Source organism: Pyrus communis, chromosome 5, assembly GCF_963583255.1.
Source record: "Pyrus communis chromosome 5, drPyrComm1.1, whole genome shotgun sequence".
NCBI classification, from domain to species: domain Eukaryota; kingdom Viridiplantae; phylum Streptophyta; class Magnoliopsida; order Rosales; family Rosaceae; genus Pyrus; species Pyrus communis.
In genome coordinates, this window is record NC_084807.1 from 4,561,129 (window position 1) to 4,568,789 (window position 7,661).

Sequence of the window (7,661 nt, forward strand, 5' to 3'; positions counted from 1 at the left end):
CTCGGCCCATCTTTGTTGCACGCCTGCATGCAAATTGGGCTACTCCTTGCAGCCATGACCCGAGCCCAAACCTGTAGCTTTGCTGCAGACCCTTCTTTTTGGACAACAGCCATCAAATCTTTGTTGGGCTGCTATGAATCCCACTACCAAAATCATTTTTTTGGCCTATTCTGCTTTTTGCCGGCACCTAAATAGTTTGGGGTGCCCACGACTAAGCCTTATTTAGGCTTAATTTTCTTAATTATTTGGCACAAAGACATGTAAAGTGAGTATGGCCCAAAGTCATTATTTTGCTTCTACGATCGACCCCTTTTGGTCTCGATCTATTGAATTAATTAAAAGTGACCTGCAGTCCATTAATCTGATAATGAATCCAAAATGATTGACCTGAAGATCACTTTTGGACATTAACGATTCAATAATTTATTTCTCTTCTTTGAACCGTTAACATACTTTCGTAGTCCCGAAACTCTCACACTTGAGTTCCTGAAGTAACTCAAATCCATTACACTTAAATCAGCATATTGCATTATGTGTTCTTGCAGGAACCTCTCTTTTATGAACTAAACGTTCATAAACTAAATTGAATCTGTAGTTTCAAATTTAGTGCCTTTGAAACCCGAAGTTTTCATAAAACAATACACCCATAAAAATCCAATGTTTTTCATGAAAACCATGTCTTAGAACTTGAATGTTCTAACTTTGATGCTTATGGATGATTCATTCCCATAACACTATTCACAATCTTATTCCCTCCAATTCAATGGATTGTCAAACCGTAACAAGTTCGATTTCCTTTATTTGGACGTTTCTAATAAAAACCACTTTATGTGGGGTACAAGACATTGCCTGAAGCACACCGTGATTACGTCCATGAATGAGTACGATTCTGAAGTTTATAAATTCGATCGAATTTTGACTAGAGAATATTTTTCTTGTCCTTCCATGTTTCTAACTCACTCCTGAAGCAGCAGTGTAAAAAACGGAAGTTTACCAAATTCTCGAATATGATTACTAGCACAAACATGAGAGAAAGGTATAGATCCAGTTCAGATGGAGTCTACCGAACGGTATAGATCCAACTTCGGCTGGAATCTACCAAACGGTATAAACTCAGTTCGATTAAAGTTTACCGAATGGCTTAACCCAGTTCGGTCAAAACCTACCTATTCGACAGAGATGCATCAAACGGTACTGCTCTGCTTCGGTAAAAGCCTACTGAACAAACCCATCTAGCTTCGGCTGGAGCCTACCAAACCCAAGTTTGGGTCTGTCTCTCTTACGATCCAATTTCGAGTTTATTTTTACAACCTATGGTAGAATCAGGGCCTGCCAAGGTGTGGCATCATGCACGAAGCATGATCCTTGGCATCTAAGACCTAAAACTTCAAGAATAAGGGATAGTATTCCCAACCCTTAACCCTGCAAAATCTACTTCCATCTCGATGGAATAGATTATTGGTTATGCACATGTTCGTATGCCTACCAATGTCATTAAGGAGTACCATTCTTGTAGTCAATATGTGAGACTAACTTTGCTTTACCGAACACCGTTGAAAGAGCAGAATTTTGACATGGATAGCCTTGTTGGCCGAATCCCTTTAGTAAACCATTTACTTTGTGAACATTTTTCTATGTTTTTGGATTCAAGTTTGGTGTTTGTTTTAGTTATGGATAATCTTATTGATATTGTCCTCAAATACGAGTTAATTGAATCATGTTTCTCAATACATGTGACCCAATTCAATTAAACACATGATTAGGTAGAAATGTGGGAAAGTTAGTTGTCTGGTAGATGAATGTGATACTACGCACACTAACTTTACACCTAAAGCACATCTCTAACAACGACTTCAAGGCTATCCAACCTGATTAAGAGCATTGGCACACTCCTCGTTGTATGAATGGTACTGAATTACCATTTAAGGGACCTTAAATTCTCCATGTCGTTGAGTTTTTAAGGATATTCTAGAGAACAATGATCATAAATGAAACCACCGAAGAAAATAGAGTGGAATATCTTTGCACCACCTCCAAAAATGAGCATGCAGCTTTGATTTGGGGCAATGGGTTGTCTCCCAACTAGGAACACGCCACATGTGGCCAGCCTGGAGCATGGTGATTGAGTAGTTTTACTTGCTTTGGCACAACCTTTTTTGGGACACTTAGGTCGAACAATGATGCTACGACACATCTCCTTACTTGAAGTAAGGATCTTATGCCTACAAGAACACTTTGCCAAAACTCGCTCGTTTTGGGAAATTTGATTTCTAAATCATCCCTAGCAAATATACGAAACGAGTCTCTTTTCACAGTAGATTCAAGGGAATATATGTGGACTAATCCAACCAAAATGCAGACCATATAAATACTTATAGTTTTGGTTGATGAATCGACAAACTGGTCATATGTTAATCCACACACATTGTTGCTAAACCTCCTGGCCGATTAAGGGTTCACCCCTACTTATCCCATAAAGTTCGGGAAACTAGATAATGTCGGAAAGTTTATAAAGTATTGCATGTATTTTGGGTTTATAATCGAATTCCCATGTTCACTCCAAATAGCCTCGTCTAGTGATCATAAAGCGCAATTTAAATGATTGCCTGAATTTTGGTGTACATACCAAGTTTTCGATTTTTGCCTAGAGCTATGCAATCTTGCACGCAGTTATGTTGGTTCGCCTTAAGGCCCATTGCCACCCAACCATCCCAACGTTACAGTTGGTTACTGGGTACGAACCTGACATTTTTCGTATTTACACATTTGGGTGTGCATTCCATGTGCTAAGGTGCGCTACCGCAACGTACTAATATGGGCCCTTAAAGAAGGATGTGAATCTTTGTCGATTATGATTCTTCTTCACACTAGCTCTCTTAAAGCCCTTGCACACGATCTCTTTATCACTCATTTGTAGGTTGTCACTTCAATGAGACAGTCTTCCCACCGTTAGGGGGAGATAAGAAAGTCAACGTTCTTGTAGAATGTCGTGAAGTTACGTGGACGTTACCCATTATGTCTCATCTCAATCCTCATACCGCACAAGTATGACAAGCAAGTGCGATAAATTCTAGTTTTCAGAATATTTCTCCAGACGCATTCCTCTGATCTAGCTAAAGTGACGAGATCATGTACTAGCTGTAAACATGCATGCAAGGATATACATACTTAACGGACGTTGAGTCAACATCCCTAGAAGGTGTGCCGTCCCTGTTGGACGGTCCAGTACATCGACGGATAGCCAATCAATATATCTTGGCCTGAAGCACGATATATTATTCGGTTCGTAGGATTCACTTCCCTAGAAAAGGAAGACACGGCACAACAATGAATCCATACTTGATCGCTGTCTCAAATCATTTCTATCTCATGAGATTAATCCGAATTACTCCCGAGACTTGAAGTTCTTGGTCTAATATACTAGTTTGGATGAGCTAAATGGAATTGAAATGAGATTACCATCGATGATGTTTTCACTTATATGGTAGCTACCGACATAAATGAAAAACGATGATATCGAACCATGTTCCGTTGATTTAGTGACAACGTAGAACTAATTGGACAACTGAAATTACAATCCAAGTCAAATTCTTTACCAAAGTGTGTTTTGAACTTGTCGTTCCTACACTGCCCAAGGTAACCCCATTGTGTTACAAGTGGGAAATGATGCGTTATAAGATGAATGAAATAGTGAGATATGATGCATGCCTTACAACACAAGGTTTTTCTCAAACGTCATGTGATTGATAGTAGCATTATGAAATGTGGTTAATGTTTTCTCCATGGGGATATAGATACGAAGATTTATACGTAAGTTCCCGAAGAATTACATGGATTGGTTCAAATAGTTCCAAATCATGGAACACGCTCTTAACTCGTTTTAAGGTGTTCACTTATGGATTGAAAAAATCTGACTGATGTGGTATACCCGTCTAAGTGATTATTTGATCAGTCAAGGATGAATTATGCCCTTACATGTTAAACTATGAAGTCTTATTCTGAATTGCTAGAGTTACAGTTTATGTCGTTGACACGAATCTCACTAAGACTTTAGAATAGCTTGAGAAAACTGCCTTGCACCTGAAGATGGAATTTTGAGATGAAGGATCCTGGGAAAACTCGTTTATGCCTTGACCTGAAGTTCAATAGTTAGGATCTTGGAATAAAACACACCTCACAATTACACATCTCACTCTATGCCGCACCCTCTCTCTTTTTCTCGCCTTCATAATTATTCAGTTAATTATGCCTACAACATATATATATATATATATATTAAGGGTTATTTTAGGAATAATAGTGGGTAGGGAAATAACATTTTAGTTTTTTAAACTTTTTATAGTGGGTGTAAATATAACGTGGGTGAGGAAATAAGACAATTGGGTGGATCTAGCAACTCTCAATATATATTATTATATAAAAAGATGGACAATCAAACCGATTTCTCGTTTAAATAGAAGCCCAAAGAGGTGACGCAAATATGGTTTCATCCAAAATAATGAGAGATATGTAAAAAACAGGTCCGATTACTCCTATTCCTAATCCTAAATGGAATGTAACAATGTAGGGATCCATATGTAAACATATTACCTATTTAGATACGCTCGAATGACCCATTCTCATAATTAAAATGTATATAACCCTATCCCGGTCTGGTCTGGTATGAAATGAACTTATAATCTTGGAATGGACTCGATCATCAAATTATAGATTATAAGTTCATAACCCTAGCCCATTCCCATTTTGGGCCCGCTTCTCGCTCGAAAGAACTGCTCACTAGCTAGCCGGACCAGTGGGGCCCTATCTGAAGACGTACTGAAAATCATGCCTTTAGAACCGAACGCAACACCCGTCTTCCAAATCAAAGGAAAAATGGGCTCGTTGGGAAGAAAGATGGAGTGTGGCTTGTAGAGCATATGTAACGCACAGTTGGGTTGCTCGCGCAACGAATCTCTCTCTCTCTCTCTCTCTCTCTCTCTATCTAAAAATATCTAGAGAGACGCGAAAGTAATAACCTTATGTTATGGCCGCCCTCGACTTACGACATTTATGATACTCCTACTGTTCAACTCTTTGACAACATGACAAACCAAAAGTTCTGCCCTCCCCCTATCTATCCAAAGGATGGAAGGGCAGATGCCTTTGGTATCCCCTCTAGTCAAGAATTTGGGCCTCACAATCACTAGCCAATATGCTTTCTCTCATGCCTTTCTTCGTTCATGGTTCGATATTCTGGTATCCCGAACTTGTTGATCAAACTCTACTGTGGTGGCAATACTGAAGGGGAGGTCCTGCAGAAAAATATCTTGACATCAGGATGATAAAAAGCTTAACACCTCTCATTCATATTTCAATATGAAAGAAAAAATTGAAAATAAAAAGATCGTCCTAATAAAAAACACATCTTCAATAGAGATTGTCATAAATAGTAGTCGCATAGTGCAAAACAAGTGGACTTAACTTTTGAGGTTGAAAAAAATTAAATGTGTAAAAGTCGAAGTGTAAAGAATATTTCGTACAGTAGGTACTAAGCTATAATATGGTTCTATTCTCGTTGATTGTAATCGCGTGTTACTTCATCAAACCCGTCATGTTGAAGTAGATCATCATTATGACACAGAAACAGTTCAAAAAGAACTTAATTTGCTTACACAACCAGTTGAATCATTTTTATTCGATATTATTCAATCTTACACCCGATTACACATTATTCACGGATAACGATCAAATAGTTATTTCATACAAAGAGAGATTAACACCGTTTAAAAGTGGAAAAGTGATGTCCTATCCTATGTGCTACTTGATTCCCCTGTCCTACAGAGTTGCCTCAACTCCTCCACCACCCCATCTATCTCTTCATCCTCTTTGTTCTTCATGTTTTCACTCAATTCCATTGCCTTTCCTTTCAAAGTCTGTCCTATTTTCTCCACCAAAACATCTGTGATCACTTTTGCTACCTCTTCTCGTTCAAGGCTGCCACTTCCAGTTCTCCGAACCTCCAGACCGACACCGACTTCCTCTACCAATCTAGCGTTCAGAGGCTGGTCCAGATGCATAGGGATGGCTATAATTGGAACACAAAACTTGATACTCTCCACAACAGAGCTCCATCCACAGTGACTCACAAACCCGCCAATACTAGAATGCTGCAATATCTTTGCTTATGGAGCCCAACCCTCCACAACCGATCCCCTCTCTCCCACTCTCTCCATAAACCCTTCTGGCAATACCTCTTCAATTTTAGTTGTCTCGCCCACAGGAAACCTAATAACCCAAATAAAACAAACATTGCTGAGCTCTAACCCAAGAGCTATCTCTTGTATTTCCTCCTTGGACAAAAAGTACTCAGTCCCAAAGGAAACAAACACGACCGAAGATCTTTCTCTAGTGTTTAGCCATTTTATGATTTCTGTTTCCTCTCCTTCTCCATCTAAAGGTTCTTGAACCAGTGAACCAACAGGCACAATCACCTTCCCCAATAAACCACAGAGATAATCGATATATTTTGCTTCGATCTCTCTAGAAGTCTTTATCAAAATGATCTTACAAGATTGTTCGATGCATTTCTGTACACGCTCTCCATCGTTGAGGCCATTTGATGGAGATTTTCCCAAATTGTTGAACTTCATTAACTCATAGTCCCGAAGATAGATTGAAGGAAAAGGAAATCTGGCACTAGGGCTTTTACAACGGCGATGATTACCAAATGAAGCCATGGCAGCACAGCTAGGGAAGAACTGGACTGCTGGAATATTTTTCGACAATGCTCTAGAGGGTGCCCATGGTTGAAGAAAATCATATATGAGCAAATCTGGTTTTAGGGTTTTGAGGATGTTGGAGAAGTTCTCGCTGGCCATGTCAAAGGCCTTTTTGAGAGTGGGCATGAGATGGGGTGGGAGGCCATTGGTAGTGTGGTAGTGAGGTGGCAGTTCAGGCAACTCATCGTATGGAAGATGGAGTTCCACAAGCTCAATGCAGTGAGAGTATTTTTGAGGGAGTTCTGGTTTGACGGAGTTGAGATTTACAGGTGTGGAGCAAAAGAAGATGTGAAAATTCCCCCTAGAGGTCAGCTTCTTGGATAGCTCTAGGAATGGAGATATGTGGCCATGAGCAAGCCATGGAAGCACAAGAATACTAGTTTTTCTTTGCTGAATAGAATCCATTTGCTGACTCCTAAATTCTTAATTTCTCAGAGAGTTGGGTTTTGAGACAGAAGCGACGGTGATGACTGATGAGTAAATGCCAAGATATATACAGATGAGTCATGAAAAAAGCTTGAGAAGAGAAACGTGGAAGCTTCATGTGCATGGTTGGTGTCAGTGCATACGTAAATTCCAGATTGAATCGGCGTCGTAGTTCGGATAAACTCTTCCACAAAGGCCGATATCATGACATGCAAATAAAAAGGAAGTCTACAATTCTTTCTTTGTGTTGGTCTGGTAAGATAAAAGCAACAAATTAACAAAATGACAAACAACCACAATGTACAGTACAGCCAAGAGCATTGGTGGAACAAATAAAAAGGCAAAGCATCTGAAATGTACACACTTTTCACGTCCTCCTTACTAACTAATACTTGCACCTTAACTTGTAGAGGATCTAATTCTAATCTTAATTGCCCCTCTTATTCATTGTTGATGAATCCTTCGGGATTTGCAAGA

The 7,661-nt window shown here is 39.4% G+C and overlaps 1 pseudogene; it reads right to left on the reverse strand.

Annotated features, from left to right (window-relative positions):
- Window positions 1–5,789: 5,789 nt before the first annotated feature.
- On the reverse strand, window positions 5,790–7,163 carry LOC137733319 (beta-D-glucosyl crocetin beta-1,6-glucosyltransferase-like; annotated as a pseudogene).
- Window positions 7,164–7,661: the final 498 nt, after the last annotated feature.